The sequence below is a fragment of the Pongo abelii genome, chromosome 7, assembly GCF_028885655.2.
Source record: "Pongo abelii isolate AG06213 chromosome 7, NHGRI_mPonAbe1-v2.0_pri, whole genome shotgun sequence".
In the NCBI taxonomy this organism is placed as follows: Eukaryota; Metazoa; Chordata; class Mammalia; order Primates; family Hominidae; genus Pongo; species Pongo abelii.
The window spans coordinates 900404-924812 of record NC_071992.2 but is presented as its reverse complement, the minus strand read 5'-3'; the positions used below and the strand labels follow the sequence as shown (position 1 = coordinate 924812).

Genomic DNA, 24409 nt, shown 5'->3' with positions numbered 1-24409 from the left:
GCCTTTCTGCCTTCCCGCATTTCCACCTCCCTGCCACCTCAGCCCCACTAACTCCAGGTTTAAGAGCCTAACTGTAGGGCGGCCTTCCCGCCTCTGCAATGTTTTGCTTTCAAATTCCCAAACACCGGTTTCAGTAAGTTATACATAAAACCTTGCAAATCTGAAATGCACAAATAAATCAAAGCTCATTAGTAAGAAAACATCCATTTGTGATGGGTATTTTTATGTTATTTATCTAATAAAACATAAAAACATAAATCACCAGGCTTTCATAATGTTAGATTTGAATCAGATTAGATTGCAAGAAGAAATAGCCCCTATTTTTAAGAGTTGAGTTGGTTTCATCTGCATGATATAATTCAAAATAAGTGGTTATATGGCATTCAAACACAATCTAGGAATATTTATTATAAATATAGTACCTACAATTGGTTGAAAAACAAGTGTCATGCTATCATAGGAAATTCCATTTCAGGTAATGAAAGAAACTCATTTTTTTTTCCATAAAAAAAATTTGATCAAGAGCCAGGTATTTGTCTGGGATGCAGTAGAATTTCGATTCCAAAGCTCTAACCATAACGTTCTGGAGGCTGGAAGTTCCAGGTGGAGAATGACAATTAAATGTCTTACAGGGAGATTTTTACAACCCTGATGGTGTAATAGATTATGCGTGGAGGAAGCTGTAAGTATCTTGTTTTGTCATTGCAAGGCCATACACACTAGCGGGGAAATATTTAAAGTCAATCTTGGGAAAATGATCTGAGTCTATCAGAGAAGGCAGAGGTCTTATGGAACGCAAAGACATGACGGGATTCGAAGAACTAGAAATACAGACCCTGAACGAGGAGGTGTTGGACAGTCAGCAACGAGGGGGATGATGCCTCCTCCGTGTGGGGGCAGAGCCTTCCGAAGGCAGCCTCAGCAGCTGGAATGGGAATCATGCCTGAAACCCAGAGCCTGGGGTTCCGGGCCCCACTCAGCTATCCTGCAGACTGGCTTCTACCCACTAAAACGAGATGATTTGATGGGAAAAATGAAAACAACACACGGGGGCTGTGTGTGGCATTTCAGATGATAGCAATGACACCGATGGTTATTATCTGTATTTCAAAAGATAGTGAAAATCATATGTTTGCTTAGGATCAATAACACAGATTAGCTAAAATGCAGGTTTCCTGTTTCCAGCTGCTTGGCTTTCTTAAGCAGCTTAGTGCAGGAACACAGCTAGATTATAAAATGGTGAGAATATTCAATTCACAATTACATATCATGAATGGCAGAAAACAAACAGAAAAGTATATTTGATGAGTAATACAAATAGAAACATAGGAAAACATTAGCCAAGTCATGGTGGCTAAATGTAGCTTACTTAAGTGGCCCAGCTTCTCAAACATACAGTCTGAGGAGGAGCCCTTGGCAGCAACGTTCTGGGCCCTGGACTGAGCTCTGAGGTCCCTGAGAGAGGAGTCTGGACCACAGGAAACCCTTCTGGAAGTGGAAACCCTTCTGGAAGTGGAAACCCTTCTGGAAGTGGAAACCCTTCTGGAAGCAGAAACCCTGGAGCTGCTTCCAGGCTCTTCTCTTTGGCGAGTTCCTTAGCCCATGGTCCTCTCCCTGCTGACTCAGTTTCTGTCTTCAGAATGGAAACCAAGGACTATGTTCTATGTATGTTATGAGGATTTAATCAGTCAATACACAGCATTTAGAATAGCACCTGACATTTTTATTGGCGTTAAACACTGGGGAAATGATGGGCATCAGAAACGTTCACGGTGCCAGGACAGTGCTGTTTGCTCTGCATCCAGGGAAAATGAAGGGCTGAATTTTTTTTTTAAGAATACCACGCTCTCACTTCCTCCAAAAACAGGCAAGGAAAAGAAGGTCACTGCCTGCTCCAGGGAGCAACCTGAATGCATGCTGTCAATCAGAACATGTTCTTTGTTTCAGAAGAAAGAAGATTCTTCTGAAAAATAAAATAATTTTTAGGCAAACAGGAAAGAATACTGAGGAAAAGGTGAGTTTAACCCTTGACATTATTAATGAATATTGATAAATGTACAAATTACTGAAGTTTTATTCCTAAAGGGAGTCAGGAGGGTGGTGAGAGAAAGGGAGGGAGGGAGAGAGGAACTGGAGAAGGAGAAAAAGAGGTTGTGTATAGAGAAAGAAAGAGAAAAAGAGGTTGTGTATAGAACTATTTCTTTTTTTCCCTTAGGAATAAAGGAAAGATAAATTAAACATTATTTGAATGGCCTTCTCAGGTTTATAATGTATCATTTTTCCAGGTTTTAGACCAAACATCTGACACTGTAATGATTTTTCCTTTTAGAATCTCCAAAGCTAACAGGCACCTTTCCATGATATGTGTGCTTGGCAAATACTATGAGGAACCTCCTTGTTTACTGGAAAACACTGGGCTTGGACTCACTAGGTCCTGGTGTCTCATTCTGACCAGGTAGAGTCTGTACCTACTAAGTCTCAGGTGTTACTTGAGCAAATTTAAATATTATCACCTGCCTCATGGGAACTGAGAAGTGAAACATAAAAGAACGACCATGTGAGTTTACAGTAATAAGAAGCATTGTTCATTATTCTTTGCTTTACATTTGAGAATGCAAAAGCCATTAGTAACTAAAATTTCTATAAAAGTTCATTAATGGAGATGCCTTTTGGTTCATAATTCACAAAATAGTCAAAGGCGATCATTCAAAGCTTCTGAACTGAAACCTATTCTCTGAACTGTGAGATAGTTTTGACAGAAAGATTTGTAGTTATTTTCAAATACATTTGAATATTTAGTGCCCCCAACCCAGTTTGTATAAAAGATTTGAAGGCACAGAATTATGCTGAGTTTAACTGTATCTCCTGATCACCCTCTATCTGGCGGGCCTAAGCCAAAGCTCCTGTTGTGTGATGTTCTTAAGAGCTGGTATCCCACTCTTCCCAGAGCTCCTATGGTTCCATTTAGAGCTTAACAAATCTTCACCATCTAATACGAGGGGAGCTACTGGCCAGGGGAAATGAGAGAAATGGTATTTTCAAGACTGAATCAAACTTAAAAAGACAGCTCCCAGAAAAGAAAAAAAGAAAAAAGAAAAAGAAGAGGAAGGGAGGGAGGAAATGAGAGGGAAAGAGGGAGGAAGAAAGGGAGTATAACTTCTACTTTATCAACTAAAAAATTCTTCAAAAAGCAGTATCAGTTCTACCATGATATAAAAACCAATAAGTATTTTTGAGAGACCTACACATAGTAAGCAGGAAAAATGTACATAAATCACCAAAGGGAAACAAGTTTACTATGACAAAGCTGTTTAGGATAAAAGAAAAAGGTTTTTCTTAATTGCAGTTCAACGTATTGTGGGACCCAAAATGTGATCCTTCCCTACATTCCCCTCAGGTCTGGACAGCAGTAACAGAGCTCCCAGGAATCCTCCTCAGCTGCACATTTAAACAGCCCATTGGTAAAGGTCAGCCCATCCTGGGGAAAGCCATTTAGAATCTCATGTGTCGCCAGTGACTCAGAGGTTCTTTCAGCTCTGACCAGAGGATCCAACTGGCAAAACCTGTGCGTGTCACGAAAACTCTGTCTTCATGGACAGAAGAGGAGAAACAGGGTCACCCAGTGATGTCCCATTTCATTCTTCTATGAAATGACAGTCTGCTGTGGAACTGAATGATCCCTAAAGCCATAAACAAGACTGGAACCTGAAGGTAATGGTAGTAACACCATTCCACATCTGGCTCAAAGCTCACCTAAGGGAGTGCAATCTCTGGCTCAATGGGTTGGGGCAATACCACGAGGGGCAACAGCACTCAATCCCTAGGAGGGTCTGTCTCCCATTAAACAAAATTCTGAATGGGGTGGGGTAAGACCATGAGAAAGAAGCACTCAATCCCTAGGAGGGTCTGTCTCCCATTAAATGAAATTCTGACCAAATGGCCAAAATAGGATAGATGTTCATGGATTCTAAAGGAACAAGGATGGAAGGTTCTAAGTTCTGAAGGGACAAGGATGTGTTGTCATGAATTCTAAAGGAATGAGGATGACAGGCCATGGGTTCTAAAGGGACATGGATGGGTGGTCATGGGTTCAGGAAAGATGAAGAGGGGTGGTTGTGGGTTCTAAAGGGACAAGCATGGGTGGTCATGGGTTCTGGAGGGAAGGATGGGTGGTCATGGGTTCTAAAGGAATAAGGATGGGAGGTCATGGGTTCTGAAGGGGAGGACGGGTGGTCATGGGTTCTAACTGGATAAGCATGGGTGGTCATGGGTTCTGAAGGGAAGGATGGGTGGTCATGGGTTCTAAAGGAATAAGGATGGGAGGTCATGGGTTCTGAAGGGGAGGACGGGTGGTCATGGGTTCTAACTGGATGAGGATGGGAGGTCATGGGTTCTGAAGGAATGAGGATTGGTGGTCAGGGGTTCTAAAGGGATAAGTATGGGAGGTCATGGGTTCTGAAGGGACGAGGATGGGTGATCAGGGGTTCTAAAGGGATAAGGATGGGAGGTCATGGGTTCTGAAGGAAAGAAGATGGGTGGTCATGGGTTCTGAAGGGACGAGGATGGGTGGTCATGGGTTCTGAAGGGGAGGATGGGAGGTCATGGGTTCTAACTGGACGAGGATGGGAGGTCATGGGTTCTAACTGGACGAGGATGGGAGGTCATGGGTTCTAACTGGACGAGGATGGGAGGTCATGGGTTCTGAAGCAATGAGGATGGGTGGTCATGGGTTCTGAAGGGACAAGGATGGGTGGTCATGGGTTCTAACTGGACGAGGATGGGAGATCACGGGTTCTGAAGGGACTATGATGGGACTAGAATGACTAGTTTCTAAATAAATTAGGATGGATGTTCATGTGTTCTGCAGGGTCTAGAATGGGTGGTAATGGATTCTAAAGATACCAGGATAGGCATCATGGCATCCAAAGGACTAGGGTTTATAGTCATGAGTTCTGAAGGAATGAGGATGGGTGGTCATGGGTCCTAATGGACAAGGATGGGTGGTCATGGGTTCTGAGGGGATGAAGATGGGTAGCTGGGTAGCTGTGGGTTCTGAAGGATGGGTGGCTGTGGGCCATGAAAATAGCAGAAAGGTGGTTATGGTTTCTGAAGGGTCTAGAATGGGCAGTCATGGGTTCTCAAGATACCAGCATAGGTGTCAAGGTATCTGAAGGACTGGGGTTAGTGTTCACAAATTCTGAAGGGGTGCCCCTTCATATTGTTCTCATTCAGACGCATGTTGGCTGGAAAGAAGATGCCTAATGAGTGTGGTTTGAGCTTCTCAGGCCTTGGCCCTGACCGCTGCTTGACCCTCCGTGTCTGGGTGTGAGCGAGCCACAGAAACAGCTGCAAGGAGGATGGCTCTCTTCCTCCTCCCATAAATGAAGGGGCTGAACCCTTAGCCTAACTCTCAGTAGGGTTATGTCCACAGACCCAATGGTGGTGAAATGGGACCTGCAAAGATGTCTGAATTTCCAACTTAGCTAAGAGGTAGTAGGGATTTTCCTGTTTTTGTTAGAAGTTGGTGCCTGACACAGGGTTTTGCCAGCAGACTCATTTTTCAGCCCAGCCCTAAAAGTGCTGAGCCCCACTTTTCATCTTAGCCATTTCCTACAGCAGCCTTCCAGAAAGGGTCTTCCCAACTACAAGGAAACCTTTCTAGTGAGCAGTCCCTAAAGTAGAATAAGCTAGGGTGCTGGACCCCATTCACTGTATTATATTTAAAATCATGGTGCCAACCACCCTCCTAAGTCAAGGTAGGGTCAACTGTTACTCTCACAGCTTGTACCAACTCTAGAGGCAGCTGTGGTCCAACTTCAAGGTGAAATTCCCCATTGGATATAAAAAGTTTGACAGTCCCTGGGGAGACTTAAATTCAAAGTTGAGTGGCGAAGCCTCTCACACACACTATCACTTAAAGCTCAGCTGGTCACATGAGGAAACAGCGTGTGTGCTGTGGTGAGACCAGTTCCAGGCATGGCACCCAGGAGCCTTAGGCTGCTCAGCATCTCTCAGCTACTGCCCCTGCTACCCTGATCTGCTGAAGAAGAGCAGCAGGGCTGAACTGTGAGAAGCAATGGGCCTTGTGCTCATTTACGAACTGATGAGTACAGAAGTTAAGCAATGTTCTTGGTGTCATGGAATAAAACCAGCACTTACATGACACACCACAGTAGATGCACAGTCAGCCTCCCATGTAAGAGCATGGGGAGGCAACTGGAGCTTCTTTCTAGCTAAACACCCTGGACACTAAAATATTTTGCAGATGAATTGACAAGCTTACATTATATCAAAGGCTATGGCCTGAAATAAAAGTAGTCCTACAAAAGATTCCAAACCTACTTAAAATATACATCTTATTCTGCAAATTGCATGCCTTAAGTGCGGGAAGGATATGGCATTTATGCCATCTCAGTGCAAAATAATATGGGCCAAATTGCAAATCAGTACTTAACTGGGAAAAAATCACTTACCTTTTGAAAATAGAATCAGTTATAAAGTAGTAGGAAAATAGTTAATGGTAAAGTTGTCTATTAAGTACTTATATGAATTACACAGTCACTTGAATGGTTCTAAACAGTTATACTTAAATAAAATGATACTGAACATCAACCGATAAATTATTCTATGTAAGCATAATGCTATGTCTCACAAAATAACACTCACCTAGTCCCATAAATTTAAACTTAACTATAGGTGTTGCTGTCATTTCAAGGAAACAAATTATTTTGAAAAATTTTATCATTCTAGGAAGTACAGCCATGAAGAACTCACCCAAGGATGTTTTCCAACATTTAATTTAGTTCAGATTCAAAAACGGTCCCACCACATAGTACATGTATATTTATCTCCAAGTTCTTTCAGTCCTCATAGCAGAGTGTCATGATCTTGAAGGTTGCTCTAAACACTGACAAAGTGCCCTCAGTACAGGGGCCATCTGCAGTTCCTCATAGACTTCTGTTTGGGAGGCAGAATTCCATTTCTACTGATTAAAAAGTAAGCAGCAGCAGCAGCAGCAGCCCCATTCGTTTCCATTCGCACAGTTTAGCTTCTTTTCCTGATGGTGCTTTTGGATTATAATGAAGACATTTGTTCCAGTGCAGAAGTTTTGCCCCGAAAATAAATTAGGCTTTTCTCGACAGGTAAAATGAGCACTTTCCACCAGGTGGGCTCTTTTCACTGTCCTCAGTCATGTAAGGAACTGAACAAAGACAGTGTAATGCAGTTTCGAAAGCCTTCAACCCATTCTCGGTCTCTGCTCACACACTAGGGGGTCAAGAGCTGCAGATGCTGGAATCAGCACCAGAGTGAAGCTGAAGAAGTTCCCCTGAGCTCACATCCTACTTACGTAAGGGACTTCAGAATCTCCAGACATGGCCTATTTAAAGTGTAATGAATGCATTTTAGAAAAAGCCATTAAAGCACTTTCTGAACTGCGGTTAATTTCCCCACTCTGCCCGCTCCTCTGTCAACTGACATGCAATGCTTTTGGGAGCTGAGGTACAGCATTCAGGTCAAAACCACTTAAGAACAAATGAATCTATACAACTTTTGAAAGCATATCAATATTAACAAATTTGCTTTATAATTTCACTGGAGCTCTTCCACCTGGAAAAGGGTATGTACTCATTAACTTTTATTTTAAAATGCTTTTTCCATGTTTGAATTGCTGATACTTTCGTCTGATTTTCTTAAAAAGAAAAAAAAACTTTCAAAAGCCTAACTGTGAACCAGTGCTGCCCACTGTGAAAGGGGGAGGCTCTGAGCCCAAGTGAGTGTCAAGAATGCGCAGGTGATTCTTTGTGTCCGCCCTCCTGGGGGAGCCCCCTGGGGGTGTCTTACAAACAGTCCTGGCCTGGAGAACAGCCGCCTCCCCCTCCTCTCTACTGCCCTCCCCTCACTCCGGCAACCACAGGGTAAGAACGAAAAGGCCGTCTCAGTTCAGACTTGCTCTACTCAGCGTCCATCCCACCCTCAGTCCTGGTTTCTAAGCATCTTCCCACCGTGAGCCTGTTTCTTCTCTCTGAATCTGACACTTGATCACCCATAACCCACTACACATTTCCAACCTTTGGCTTCAATTTCTTGGCTCAAAGAAGACTGTGCATCGTCACCGCATCCCCAGCATGGCATCCCCAGTGTGGCACCTGAGTGGTGGGATGTGTCTGCACACCTGCTCAGGGTTGTGCCGTCAGCCTCAGAGAGGGCACAGCCCCGTGGCACCCGCTCAGCACTGTGCTTCATCCACAGGCTCACCTCAAGAAGACAGGTCAAAGAGACGGTGTTGGGTTTTCCAAGGCAGGTCAAACAGACGGTGTTGGGTTTTCCAAGACAGGTCAAAGAGACGGTGTTGTGTTTTCCAAAACCTCTTCTTGATGCTGGGTCCCAAGGAGGTGAAATGGCTGTAGCAAATTTTAAAAACCCATAAAGCTTTGGGATCCTGCAGAGAAGCACGGGGTTCATCTGAGGACTGCACATCGGGTTTATTTTTCAGCTTTCTTTTGGCAGAAGCAATCCTGGGATCTCCCTTCCGCAGAGGAAGCCAGTAGTTGTTGGCTGCCGAAGAGGTTTTGCTTTGGTTTCTGTCTTCCCATCAACTGTGTTCAGACTCAGAGTCAACTAATTTTTATTCAGTTCTTCGTGTTCCAGATACAGTAATGAATATTTTCTTTTTTTTTTTTTTGAGACAGGGTTTTGTCCTGTCACCTAGGCTGGAGTGCAGTGGCACAATCACAGCTCACTGTAGCCTTGACCTCCTGAACTCAGGCAATCCTCCCACGTCTGCCTCCTGAGTTAGCTGGGACTACAGGCATGCCACCACGTGTGGCTAATTGTTTTTATTTTTTGTAGAGATGGAGTTTTGCCATGTTGCCCAGGCTGGTCTCAAATGCCTGGGTTCAGGCAATTCACTCACATTGGCCTCCCTAAGTGCAGGGATTGTAAGTACTGGATATTTTCAAATATATTATCTGCCCCATTCTTAATGTGAGGTGAATATTGTCACCCCCACTTTACAGACAAAGAAACTGAAGAAATAAGAAAACCCTCAATGCCTCCTGTAAGGTTATCTAGCACCAAACTGTAGAATTTAAATCCAAACCCAGGTTTTCTGACCTCAAGTCTTCCGGGCATCTACCCCTCACTCTTTGTCCAGGCTGCGGCTGAGACACGGCTGGTGCTTTGGAGGGCATCGTGGTTGGTAACCCTTAGTCACTTGACAATACAGAAAACCCAAGAGCATGTCAGGACCCAGATGAACGGGGAAGGCCTGCTCCCTTCTCACATGGAAGGCCAGTGCGGGTGTCCCCAGCTGACACCTGTGCACCCCATGGAGATGGGATTGCGTACCCCATCAAGGCTGAGCTCTCTAAAACCACAGACCTCCACCAGGCCCACACTCTCAGCTTTCCAAGAACCCCTGGAAAGTCCTCCCAAGTGACTATCACTGGGCACGCCTGACGGAGTGAATGGCTCCCATGGTGCTGTCTGCTGGGATCGTTTCCTGGGCACTGATGTCTATGAGTGATGCTCTCATGTCTTCTAGAAGATTCCAGGCCCATTACGTCCCATCACTGAGCAAAGGACAACAACGTTCCATACACCTGGCACAGTCTCCTGTGTGTGGTAGGGATAAATGACTGACTAGAAGAAGAGCCCAAATGAGATCATCTCAACAAATTTGAAAACTGTCATTTGTGCCTTAAAACGAGTGTGGCTGACCACTGATGTGAATTCTCACGCCAAAGCACCAGCTGTAATTCTACACAGCCGGTGGTCTCAGCACTGGGGATTCCCAGCAGCACAGACACTTCACAGCTACACCTCCGTCCTCTGAATTGTTTGGATTTTACCATTGCCTGCAAGAAGGATCCCTAAAGATGCCACCACTGTATTTAGATCATTTAAATTTCTACAGCATCTATGGTGTGGTAGGCACTGTCTTAGGCACTTTACATACACAAACTCAGAATCTTCATAATATTTTTATAAAGTAGTTATTACTACTCCAATTTTCAGATGAGAAGTTATTTCCCGTGGTTAAGAAACATGCCCAGTAAAGGGTTCAATTCAACAAGAAGGCCTAACTATTCTAAATATATATGCATCCAACACAGGAGCACCTGGATTCATAAAGCAGGCCTTAGAGACCTTCAAAGAGACAAAGACTCCCACACAATAATAGTGGGAGACGTCAACATTCCACTGACAGTGTTAGACAGATCACTGAGAGAGAATTAATGAAGATATTCAGGATCTGAACTCCACATTGGACCAAATGGATATGATACACCTCTATAGAACTCTTTACCCCAAAACAACAGAATATACATTCTTCTTATTGCCACATGGCACACACTCTAAAACAGACCACATAATTGAACATAATCCTCAGACAAATGCAAAAGAACTGAAACCATGCCAAGTGCAATCTTGGACCACAGCACAATAAAAGTAGAAGTTAAGACTCAGAGAATCACTCAAAACCATGCAATTACATGGAAATTACACAACATCCTCCTGAATGACTTTGGGTAAATAATGAAATTAAGGCAGAAATCAAGAAGTTCTCTGAAACTGATAAGAACAAAGAAACAACATACCAGAATCTCTGGGACACAGCTAAGGCAGTGTTAAGAGGAAAATTCATAGCACTAAAATGTCACATCAAAAAGTTGGAAAGATCTCAAATTAACAACCTAACATCACAATTAAAAGAATTGGAGAAGCAAGAACAAATCAACCCCAAAGCTAGCAGAAGACAAGAAATAACCAAAATCAGAGCTGAAGAAAATTGAGACACGAAAAACCATTCAAAAGATCAATGAATCTAGGAGTTGATTTTTTGAAAAAAAAAAAATTAGTAAGATAGGCTGCTAGCTGGACTAATAAAGAAGAAAAGAGAGGAGGCCCAAATAAATACAATTAGAAATGACAAAGAGAATGTTACCACTGACCCCACAGAAATAAAAATAACCATCAAAAACTACTACGAACACCTCTATGCACACAGTCTAGAAAACCTAGAAGAGATGGATAAATTCCTGGACACTTACACCCTCCCAAGACTGAACCAGGAAGAAATTGATTCCTTGAGCAGACCAATAACAAGCTCTGAAATTGAATCAGTAATGAATAGCTTACCAACCAAAAAAAATCCCAGGACAGATGAATTCACAGCTGAATTCTACCAGATGTACAAAGAAGAGCTGGTACTACTTCTACTGAACCTATTGAAAAAAACTGAAAAGGAGGGACTCCTCCCCAACTCATTCTATGAGGCCAGCATCATCCTGATACCAAAACCTGGCAGAGACACAACAAAAACAGAAAACTTCAGGACAATATCCTTGATGAATATCGATGAAAAAAATCCTAAGCAAAATTCTTGCAAACCAAATCCAACAGCACATCAAAAAGCTAATCCACCACAATTAAGCAGGCTTCATCTCCTGGATGCAAGGTTGGTTCAACATACACAAATCAATGAATGTGATTCATCACATAAACAAAACATATGATTGTCTCAATAGATGCAGAAAAGGCTTTTAATAAAATCCAATACCTCTTCATGTTAAAAACTCTCAATATACCAGGTATTGAAGGAACATACCTCAAAATAATAAGAGCCATCTTTGACACACCCACAGCCAGCATCATACTGAATAGGTAAGAGCTGGAAGAATTCCCCTTGAAAACTAGCACAAGACAAGGATGCCATCTCTCACTAGTCCCATTCAACATAGTATTGGCAGTTCTGGCCAGGGCAATGAGGCAATAGAAAAAATAAAGGGCATCCAAGCAGAAAGAGAGGAAGTCAAAGTACCCCTGTTTGTAGATGACATGATTCTATATCTAGAAAACCCCAGTCTTCACCCAAAAGCTCCCTCAGCTGATAAACAACTTAACCAGAGTTGCAGGATACAAAATCAATGTACAAAAATCACTAGCATTCTTACACACCAACAACAGCCAAGCTGAGAGCTAAATCAGGAAGGTAATTACATTCACAACTGCCACAAAAAGAATAAAATACCTAGGAATGCAGCTGACAAGGGAGGTTAAAGATCTCTTCAATGAGAATTACAAAATGCTCCTCAAAGAAATCTGAGGATGCACAAACGGAAAAACATCCCAGGCTCATGGATAGAAAGCATCAATTTAATTAAAATGGCCATACTGCCCAAAGCAATTTATAGATTCAATGCTATTCCTATCAAAATACCAATGACATTCTTTACAGAACTAGAAAAAAACTATTGTAAAATTCATATGGAACCAAAAAAGAGCCCAAATATCCAAGGCCATCATAAGCAAAAAGAACAAAGCTGGAGGCATCATATTATCCAACTTTGAATGATACTACAGGGCTACAGTAACAAACAGCATGACACTGGTACAAAGACAGACACACAAACCAATGGAACAGAATAGACAGCCCAAAAATAAGGTTACACACCTACAACCATCTGATCTTAGACAAAGCTGACAAAAATAATCAATGGGGGAAAGACTCCCTAGTCAACAAAGGATGCTGGGATAACTGCCTAGTCATACGTAGAAGATTGAAGCTGGACCCCTTCCTTATACCATGTACAAAAAGCAACTCTAGATGGATTAAAGACTTAAATGTAAAACCCAAAATTATACAACCCCTGGGAGACAACCTAGGCAATATCATCCTGAATGAGCAAAGATTTCATGATTCATGCAATTTCTGCAACAAAAGGAGAAATTGACAAATGGGATCCAATTAAACTTAAGAACCTCTGTAGAGCAAAAGAAACTATCATCAGAGTGAACAGACAAACTACAGAATGGGAGAAAATATTTGCAAACTACACATCTGACAAAGGTCTCATATCCAGTATCTATAAGGAACTTAAACAAATTTACAAGAGAAAAACAACCCCATTAAAAAGTGGGCAAAGGATGGCCGGGCATGGTGGCTCAAGCCTGTAATCCCAGCACTTTGGGAGGCCGAGGCAGGTGGATCATGAGATGAGGAGATCGAGACCATCCTGGCTAACATGGTGAAACCCTGTCTTTACTAAAAATACAAAAAATTAGCTTGGCATAGTGGCGGACGCCTGTAGTCTCAGCTAATTGGGAGGCTGAGTCAGGAGAATGGCATGAACCCGGGAGGCAGAGCTTGCAGTGAGCCGAGATCGCACCACTGCACTTCAGCCTGGGCAACAGAGCAAGACTCTGTCTCAAAAAAAAAAAAAAAAAAAAAAGTGGGCAAAGGACATAAACACACTTTTTAAGAGAAGACATACATGTGACCAAGAAGCATATGAAAAAATTAAATATCATTTATCATTACAGAAATGCAAAGCAAAACCACAATGAGATACCATCTCACACCAGTCAGAATGGCCATCATTAAAAAGTCAAAAAATAACAGATGCTGGTGAGGTTGTGGAGAAAAAGAACACTTATACACTGTTGGTGGGAGTGTAAAGTAGTTCAACCCCTGTGGAAAGCAGTGTGGTGATTCCTCAAAGAGTTAGAAGTAGAACTACCATTCGACCCAGCAATCCTATTAGCGGGCACATATCCAGAGGAATAGAAATCATTCTACCATAAAGACACATGCACGTGAATGTTCACTGCAGCACTATTCACAAAAGCAAAGACATGGAATCAACTTAAATGCCCAGCAATGACAGACTGAATATAGAGAATGTGGTACACATATACCATGGAATACTATACAGCCATAAAAAGAATAAGACCCATGTCCTCTGCAGGAACATGGATGGAGCTGGAGGCCATTATCTTTAGCAAACTAACCCAGGAAGAGAAAAACAAATACTGCATATTCTCACTTACAAGTGAAAGCTCAATAATGAGAACATATGGACACACAGAGGGGAACGACACACTCTGGGGTCTATCGGAGGGTGGTGTGTGGGAGGGGGCAGCGGGGCACGAAATATAACTATTGAGTAGCAGGCTTAATTAAACCTGGGCGATGAAATAACCTGTACAATAAATCTCCGTGACACGAGTTAACGTATGTAAGAAGCCTTCACATGTATCCCGGAACCAAAAATAAAAGTTAAAAAACGAAAAAAAGAAACATGACCAAGGTCACACAGAAAATGGGGACTGGAATGTGAATCCAGGGAGTCTGGCCCCAGAATCCACACCCTTCAGCACACACAGTGCTGGGTCTTCTGGGAGCCGAGGGAAGATGATTTCTGCCATCACTCTGGGAGCGCCAATGGGAAACTGGGCAAGTCGGATACTAAGCCACCCTCTCCATGTTTTCTTTGTATTTAAATTATTTTCTGTAGCTTGGCCATCTTTGCATTTCCAGCCCTGCCATGAGTGATGTTCTGGGCTCTGTGAGGCGGAGGAAGGCCTGGGCAGAAAGCAGCCCCAGAGTCGGGCACTGTGGCACATGCAGATGGCACATGCGTGTGGAGCATGTGTTCCAGCAAGCACAAGGAGAGGCTGCTCAAGCCTACGTGTGACCTTCGGCTGGCAGATGCATCTGACTTACCCAGCCAAGGAACCAACACCTCACACTCCCTGACCCCAAACCCCCAGAAGCACCATCCACAGGGAAGGTCCCTTCAGATGGGTAGCTGAGCCCTGCACCAGGCACAGACGGTGTGTGGGGTCCCAGGGGTCCTCACACCTGAGACACAGGTCAGGGCCATGCAGGGTGAATATAGACAGCTGTATGTGAGAGAGAGGGTCTGTAAGAACAGCACCGCTGCAGGGCTGCAGGACGCTCAACGTCTCTCAAAAACAAACAAACAAACAAACAAAGAATGCTATAAATCTTCCGTGAAAATGGAAAGCAGTTATTTCCAGATGTTTGGGTTTGTCATTGTTTTCCCCTACTTTCAGGGACAAAATGGCACTGCTGGCTCTCTCACGTGCCAGATGCAGACACATAGCAGACCCATGCACACTTCACAGGCACGTGCATACCTCACCCACCCTATGCACACCTCACAGACCCAGCACACTTCACAGACACGTGCACACATCACAGACTGAGCACATGTCACAGACCCATGCACACCTCACAGACCCAGCACATGTCACAGACCCAGCACACCTCACAGACCCGTGCACACCTCATAGATCCAGCACATGTCACAGACCCATGCACACCTCACAGACCCAGCACATGTCACAGACCCATACACACCTCACAGACCCGTACACACCTCACAGACCCAGCACATGTCACAGACCCATGCACACCTCACAGACCCATGCACACCTCACAGACCCGTGCACACCTCACAGATCCAGCACATGTCACAGACCCGTGCACACCTCACAGACCCATGCACACCTCACAGACCCAGCACATGTCACAGACCCGTGCACATCTCACAGACACATGCACACCTCACAGATCCAGCACATGTCACAGACCCATGCACACCTCACAGACCCATGCACGCCTCACAGACCCAGCACACGTCACAGACCCATGCACACCTCACAGACCCATGAACACCTCAGACCCGTGCACACCTCAGACCCGTGCACACCTCACAGACCCAGCACATGTCACAGACCCATGCACACCTCACAGACCCATGCACACCTCACAGATCCAGCACAAGTCACAGACCCGTGCACACCTCACAGACCCATGCACACCTCACAGATCCAGCACAAGTCACAGACCTGTGCACACCTCACAGACCCATGCACACCTCACAGACCCAGCACATGTCACAGACCCGTGCACACCTCACAGACCCATGCACACCTCACAGATCCAGCACACGTCACAGACCCATGCACACCTCACAGACCCGTGCACACCTCACAGACCCGTGCACATGTCACAGACCCATGCACACCTCACAGACCCGTGCACACCTCAGACCTGTGCACACCTCACAGACCCAGCACATGTCACAGACCCATGCACACCTCACAGACCCATGCACACCTCACAGACTCATGCACACCTCACAGATCCAGCACAAGTCACAGACCCGTGCACACCTCACAGACCTGTGCACACCTCACAGACTCATGCACACCTCACAGATCCAGCACAAGTCACAGATCCGTGCACACCTCACAGACCTGTGCACACCTCACAGACCCATGCACACCTCACAGACCTGTGCACACTTCACAGACCCAGCACATGTCACAGACCCATGCACACCTCACAGATCCAGCACATGTCACAGACCCATGCACACCTCACAGACCCATGCACACCTCAGACCCGTGCACATCTCACAGACCCAGCACATGTCACAGACCCATGCACACCTCACAGACCCATGCACACCTCACAGATTCATGCACACCTCACAGATCCAGCACAAGTCACAGACCCGTGCACACCTCACAGACCCATGCACACCTCACAGACTCATGCACACCTCACAGATCCAGCACAAGTCACAGACCCGTGCACACCTCACAGACCTGTGCACACCTCACAGACCCAGCACATGTCACAGACCCATGCACACCTCACAGACCCATGCACACCTCACAGATCCAGCACATGTCACAGACCCATGCACACCTCAGACCCGTGCAGACCTCACAGACCCAGCACATGTCACAGACCCATGCACACCTCACAGACCCATGCACACCTCACAGACTCATGCACACCTCACAGATCCAGCACAAGTCACAGACCCATGCACACCTCACAGACCCGTGCACACCTCACAGACCCATGCACACCTCACAGACCCATGCACACCTCACAGACCCGTGCACACCTCACAGACCCAGCACGTCACAGACCCAGCACGTCACAGACCCATGCACACCTCACAGACCCATGCACACCTCACAGATCCAGCACACGTCACAGACCCATGCACACCTCACAGACCCGTGCACACCTCACAGACCCGTGCATACCTCACAGACCCAGCACATGTCACAAACCCATGCACACCTCACAGACCCATGCACACCTCACAGATCCAGCACATGTCACAGGCCCATGCACACCTCACAGACCCGTGCACACCTCACAGACCCATGCACATCTCACAGACCCAGCACATGTCACAGACCCATGCACATCTCACAGACCTGTGCACACCTCAAAGACCCAGCGCACATCACAGGCACTCGCACACCTCACATCCTCACAACAACATCTTAGACGACGGCCTCAATCACAGGCCGCCCTGCAACGTCAAACAAACATGAAGGCTGTTCCCAGGGTTTTGTTTGTTCTATTAATGCTGAAAGTGGTTAACTTTCAGAAACTCACTGCACTGTCTTCTTTTCATTTCCTCATAGATTGGGGAAACCTTCAGCACATACTGAGTTTGGAAACCAGTCTCCAGAAAGCCTCCAAATGCAACTGGACAGGATGGACAGTGACAGCCAATTCAGTTCCCATCAACCTTCCGATCCCTTCTTCCTACCTAAGATCACTTCTGCGCAGCGTCCAGCCCATCCTTTCACATGGTTGGGAAAACAAGCTGAAATTAGGACCATTTTTTCAAAAAAGCAACAATAAAAAGAAAACACGCAGGTTGGTTTTCTGCCCCTCTGGAAACTCAGGCTCAACTGTGACTATTCTCTATTTGCTTCAGGCGCTTCAGGAAGGAGAGCTGAGTCCACGACCCAGGGTTACATTTTGTGCACACCCCTGGTATGTCTGCCATCTCGTGAGCTCCCTCGCGTGCCCCCCAAGCTATAGACATTTGACAGCTTAGGTGGTTCGGAGTCAGGAAGGCTCCTGCCAAATGCAACATGGGGGTGGAAACACAGCATGGGAGGGGCCGTAACTCACAGAGGGGGACGGAGAACGGAGTCCCTGGCACAATTAAAGTGCAGAATGGCAAATACTACGTGTGCTTTATAAAAACAGCTCTGTTGGGACAGAGCAGGGAAGAGCAGAGGAAATGAAGCCTCAGGAAGCCCTTCCAGGCACACGTCACACAGAAAGCTCCTTCTCCTAGGATTCTCCACAGTTAGCTGCCTCCGTGTTTCCACCCTGTAATTCCGCTGGAAAATAACAGCACATGAGCTTCCCACATGAGGGGCCCTGGCTTTCCCTGTGAAGAGCTGTGGCCTTTTCTCAGGCCAAATGTGACCCACACAGGACAAGGATCGACCCGGTGCACAGAAGCTTCCTTTGGACGCCTCTGGAAGCCTTCACTGACCTCTGTGTGAGTGGATCTCAGGCCCAGGCAGGCCCGGGTGCGGGGGCTCAGCAACAGCGAGGGGTCGGTGCCAGCCCAGCCTCCCAGCCCTGGGGTGGTGATGAGTATCTAGAAAGCACTCAGCCACCCTCACCTCCACCCTCTCTGTGAGCTATTGTCTCCATTTTACAGATGAGAAAACCAAGTCTCGGAGAAAAGTCACAGAACCAGTGCGCTGCAAAGCCTCTGCTCTCTCCACTTTGCGGTGCTTTAAATACCCCCACTTGTTTTTATTTTGATGCGTGTGTGATACTGCTCACAGCTGAGCAACTCACACAAAAGTCACATTTTGTTAGAATGGGAAATCCATTGTCCGTACACTCACTGCTGCCTGCTAGATGCTGTACACAGGTGCGGTTTAATAGACTCTCTCACTGCTTATCTGGCAAGACTCTTCCCAGAAGAAAATACATCTGAGATGTTGAAGCAAACCTGCTCCTAGAATCCTTAGAGTCTTATCCACTACAGAGTCCAAATGGTTCTATTCTCATTTGATAATTTCCCTTTGAACACAGTTCATCACAGGTGTCACTCACAAGTGACAAGCACCTCCACCCTCCTAGAATGTCTCCCTTCAATAGAAAACCCTCCTAGAATGGCTCCCTTCAATAGAAAACCCTCCTAGAATGACTCCCTTCAGTAGAAAACCGGCCTAGAATGGCTCCCTTCAGTAGAAAACCCTCCTAGAATGGCTCCCTGCAATAGAAAACCCTCCTAGAATGGCTCCCTTCAATACGAAACCCTCCTAGAATGGCTCCCTTCAATAGAAAACCCTCCTAGAATGGCTCCCTTCAATAGAAAACCCTTCTAGGATGGCTCCCTTCAATAGAAAACCCTCCTAGAATGGCTCCCTTCAGTAGAAAACCCTCCTAGAAGGACTCCCTTCAGTAGAAAACCGGCCTAGAATGGCTCCTTTCAATAGAAAACCCTCCTAGAATGACTCCCTTCAGTAGAAAACCGGCCTAGAATGGCTCCCTTCAATAGAAAACCCTCCTAGAATGACTCCCTTCAGTAGAAAACCGGCCTAGAATGGCTCCCTTCAGTAGAAAACCCTCCTAGAATGGCTCCCTGCAATAGAAAACCCTCCTAGAATGGCTCCCTTCAATACAAAACCCTCCTAGAATGGCTCCCTTCAATAGAAAACCCTCCTAGAATGGCTCCCTTCAATAGAAAACCCTTCTAGGATGGCTCCCTTCAATAGAAAACCCTTCTAGAATGGCTCCCTTCAATAGAAAACCCTCCTAGAATGGCTCCCTTCAGTAGAAAACTGGCCTAGAATGGCTCCCTTCAATAGAAAACCCTTCTAGAATGGCTCCCTTCAGTAGAAAACCCTCCTAGAATGGCTCCCTTCAATAGAAAACCCTCCTAGAATGGCTCCCTTCAGTAGAAAACCGGCCTAGAATGGCTCCCTTCAATAGAAAACCCTTCTAGAATGGCTCCCTTCAGTAGAAAACCCTCCTAGATGGCTCCCTTCAATACAAAACCCTCCTAGAATGGCTCCCTTCAGTAGAAAACCCTCCTAGAATGGCTCCCTTCAGTAGAAAACCCTCCTAGAATGGCTCCCTTCAATAGAAAACCCTTCTAGAATGGCTCCCTTCAATAGAAAACCCTCCTAGAATGGCTCCCTTCAATAGAAAACCCTCCTAGAATGGCTCCCCTCCCTTCAGTAGAAAACCCTCCTAGAATGACTCCCTTCAGTAGAAAACCCTCCTAGAATGACTCCGTTCAGTAGAAAACCCTCCTAGAATGGCTCCCTTCAATAGAAAACCCTTTTAGAATGGCTCCCTTCAGTAGAAAACCCTCCTAGAATGGCTCCCTTCAATACAAAATGCACCGGCGGCAGGAAGCTCCTGCCTTGTCACTCAGGCACAGACCCCAGCTCAGCATGGCTACCCCCCACCCCCCACCTCCGCATCTCCCACCATCAGAGAAACGCGGACCAGAACCATGTTAGGGTGACCATTCTCATCAAAGGACAAGTCACAGGTGCTGGTGAGAATGTAGGGAACCTGTTCCCAGCACTATCTCCTCCTTCAGGCAGAACAAGTTTAATCCCCACAACATGAGACCCCTACAATTACACAGCCTTAACTAATCACAACTGTTATAGAGTCTTCACTTTCAGAACACTTTTCGTTTTCAGGCACCATGGTTGTAATTTTTACAGTGTTAGAACTTTTTCTCTGTAGAATGGATCACATATGAAAAGGTGGCGTTAAGAAGGTAAATCAATGACAAATCATCACTCCGAAATCTCAGGATAAAGTATGAGCCTGGACACTGGGGTTCGGGGCACCCATGGGCCTCCTTCAACACATCCTCATGTCGTGAGACCACACCTCCCCGGTTCTCCCAGGTGGACCATCAGGTGCAGCACCTGCACGGCTGGCCGCTGCCGACCATTGCTCCTCTTCCGCTCCAGGGCGTCTGGCAAGTCGAGGTAGGCGAGGATGAGATAGCAGAGATTTTCTCCTCTGCTAAGAAGGAAGCTGCCAGTGCTCTTCAAAGGCCCTGCAGATGGAGGAAGCACACTCCACTTCTCGCTCTCTGGTGAGGGATGCAACCTAATTAAGGGTAATTAACCCAACAGCAGGTGTGAGCGGTCCCCGGGGCTGCCTCGCTGACAAGCCTGGGGCACAGGAGCAAACTGGGGAAGGACGTGGCAGCCCTGGGCCCTGGGACCCCAACCCCTCAGTGAAGCCCACCAGCCCGGGGAGCGACAGCCTCTTCCTCTGTGAAGCGGGGCTACAGGCGGCGATTTCCTGGAGCAGCCCAAGGATTAAATGAGACAGAGTCAGCAAACGCCTCGGCCAGGGTAGAAACCATTCAGGCCTCTGTTATTGATCGTGCTCAGGATCAATTAAGTCAAGAGTTCAAGTCCCTCTGAAGATGCTCGTGGTTTTACACGCCCACCCCTAAGGCATGTGCTCTGGCCCACACATGCCGTGACTTCTTGTCACCAAAGGGATTTCTGTAACATTGCTGTGCTGGTCCTGTGGCTGGAACCCTCTCCTGAGCTCTTTTTACTGGGTTGGCGTCAACCCTCCCTCCACTATTCAGTGCACGCCCCTCTCCAGCCACCTTGTCTGAGGCTCTACCATGGCCGGGGCTGGATGCTGTTCTTGCTCCCGAATCATCCATCACCAGCAACCCCTCACCCTAACACGTGGTACCCCCATGGCTCCCTCTGCCGTGGCATGAAGGAAACGTGTGCACGTCTCGCTGTGGTGATTCACGCGTGAAGACGAGCCGGCCGAGCAATCCTGTACCCCACAAGCAAGCGCTTTGTGTTCTTGTGATGCCACCTGATGCAGGAGCCCAGAAAGGGTTTGTTTTTAGAAGATTCCCACAGCCAAGTCCATCACTGGCATCCTCACCAAAGGCCAACTCAACAGTGGCAGATGCAGCCCCGACATGGGTGCGGGGACCCCCCGAACTGATTTCCAATAAACAATCAACCACTTGCACACTCCTGAATACAGCAGACACCTGCCAGTCATCACCGTTAACCAAGGCCCTGCCAGTCATCACCGTTAACCAAGGCCATACGACTCTGAGAAGCCCTGAAAGTTTCAGCATTGTGGGTCCAAATGAACCCAACAGAGCCTGGAAGTCTCCAAACACCCCCAGATGACACCCAGGACAGCCAGGATGTGATACACACACAGGGCAGCTAGGCCGCCGGAACTCACGGCCACCTCCATTCCCTTCTTACCTCCACCACAGTCAGACTCCAGAGACTCACAAAGACCCCGGAAAACTGCAGAGACCCCCAGAAACTCACGAAGACCCCAGAAAACCACAGAGACCCCCAGAAACTCGCAAAGACCCCGGAAAACCGCAGAGACCCCAGAGACTCATAGGGAACCAGAGACTCACGAAGACCCCAGAAACTCATGAAGATCCCAGAAAACCACAGAGACCCCAGAGACTCACAAGGACCCCAGAGAATCACAAAGACCCCGGAGACTCACAAGGCCCCACGCACATTTTCTGCCCCGTCACCTCCCCCAGCGCTGTGTTTTCTCCCTCTTTTTCTCTTCCCCACATCATCACCTCTCAACTGTGAGGACACCAGGCTGAGTGCAGATGCACAGGTGCCTAAATCCCCCCACGCACGAGGCCACAGCTTCACAGGCTCCCTTGCCACAGAGGCGAGTGCCCACGTGACAGGCCCAGTGGGGAGATAACATTTCCTGAAATCTTATCAGAATTACATGGACTTGTGCAGAGCCTTCAGGAGACCATGTCTACACACTTATGGTATAAATATATAATATCAAAAGAAATCATTTACTCTCTCTCAAATCACACGAATAGTGTGCATTTCTCATTTAAGAGACTTAGTCTCTCTCCGCCATGGATTTTTGGATGGCATGCCAATCACTGAGTGACTCGAGACAGCTGTGTGTGTCTGTAATATTTTATATTTTATGTATCTATAAATTATATATAAATATATAAGTAATAGATATATAATATATAATTATATATGTAATTTATATATATTATATGTAATTATATATGTAATTTGTATATATGTATGTAAATATATATTAATATTAGTTAGTAAAAGCTTGAATATATATTCATTATATATATTCAATATACATATTCAATATTATATATAATTATAAATTAGTAAAAGCTTGAATATATATTAAGCTTTTACTAATTTATATTGAATAAAATGTGTGTCATATCACATACATTGTTTTATAATGAGTTCTTCTCTTTATTTGAACATTTTCCGAATTGAATGTTCCTCTATAATATAATATATGCTGGCTGCTTTTTTAACTTCATAAATCTTTTTTCCTCTTTTTGTGCTAAAATAAACATAATGTAAAATCCACCATCTTGACTGTCTTAGGTGTTTGGCTCAATGGTGATGAGGACCTTCCCATTGTCATGTCGCCATCTCCGGAACTCTTCCTTCTTCCCAGACTGAGCCTCTGCCCCCATGAAATGCCCCCTCCACCCCCAGCCCCGGCACCCCCCTGTCTGCTTTCTGTCTCTGTGAATCTGCAGACTCTGGGTGCCTCCTGTGAGTCACTCACATTGTGGGTGTCCCTCTGTGGCCGGCCTGTTCACTGCGCTTAATGTCCTCAAGGTTCATCCACATTGTAGCCTGTGGCGGAATTCTAATAAACAGCATGCTCACTTACTGATTCTGCAAGCACAGCATACACTGGCCAACAAATGGCCCCCCTGCTCCTTGGCCTTGGCCCCCCACGCTGTGTTGGTGAGTGAGCCTCTGTTGGATTTTAAGGAATTGTTTTCCCAGTTCCATTCTGCAGTGCTTCCAGATCCCCCCAGGCTGCACACTCAGAGACAGACTTTATTTCACTTAACATTTGCGCCTGCCATGCCCATCAGCACAGATTCAAATTGCTAATATCAGAGTGAAGATGCCGTTCAGGCCCTTCTAGCCCCCGAGGAGTAGACGTGGGCTTGTGATGCCAGGAACCCCAGAAGAAACCCCACGTGGGACCACCACGGGAATCTCACCACATCCTCCCAATCACTGCAGGTGACGCGGGTAAAAGAAATGTAACTGGTATTGCTTATCTTTAAAGAAAGTTTCACTGGAACAGCTATAAAGCAATTGAAATGCTATGGTTAAAATGAGTGGCTTTAAGAAATTGATTTTTAAATGCTATCATCTGTATGAAATTGAATCCATTTTCAAGGTTTGTCTATTTCTATAGAACACACGATTTCTCAGCAGCCCCTCCTTCTCATGAAACTCTGTCCTGCCTGGCAGATCACGCATGGAAAGAGAATGAAGTCAAAAGGAGCTGAAATGCAACAGGCATGCCCAGTCTACACACTCTTCAATCATGATACAGGCGTGTCAAGTTCACACACTCGTCAGTCATGATGTCTGATAATTATCCTCTGAAATACGCCTTCTAAGTGTGTGACCCACCTTCATTTTCTTATAGAGTAATTCCCCTGTATCAGAGAGGACACATTCTGAGACCCCCAAGGGGTGCCTGAAACTGTGGGTAAGCACGCGCACGCACGCACACACACACACCACAAACCCTAATACACGTTTTTCCCTACACACACTGTACACTGTGGACATGCTGGACAAAGATTTTCCCTACACACACTGTACACTGTGGATATGCTGGACAAAGATTTTCCCTACACACACTGTACACTGTGGACATGCTGGACAAAGATTTTCCCTACACACACTGTACACTGTGGACATGCTG

General features: G+C 45.9%; 1 protein-coding gene across 3 annotated transcripts in view; it reads right to left on the bottom strand.

Annotated features, from left to right (window-relative positions):
* The window catches only part of DLGAP2 (DLG associated protein 2), an 858034-nt gene that overhangs the window by 549942 nt on the left and 283683 nt on the right, over nt 1-24409 (bottom strand). The window contains exon 1 of one of the 3 annotated variants that reach the window (XM_054561151.2): nt 6775-6793. The exons of the other annotated variants lie outside the window; for them this stretch is intronic. The gene's annotated coding sequence lies outside the window, so the exon portion shown is untranslated. Of the gene's footprint in view, nt 1-6774; nt 6794-24409 lie in introns of those variants that run through there. 3 annotated transcript variants of the gene reach the window in all.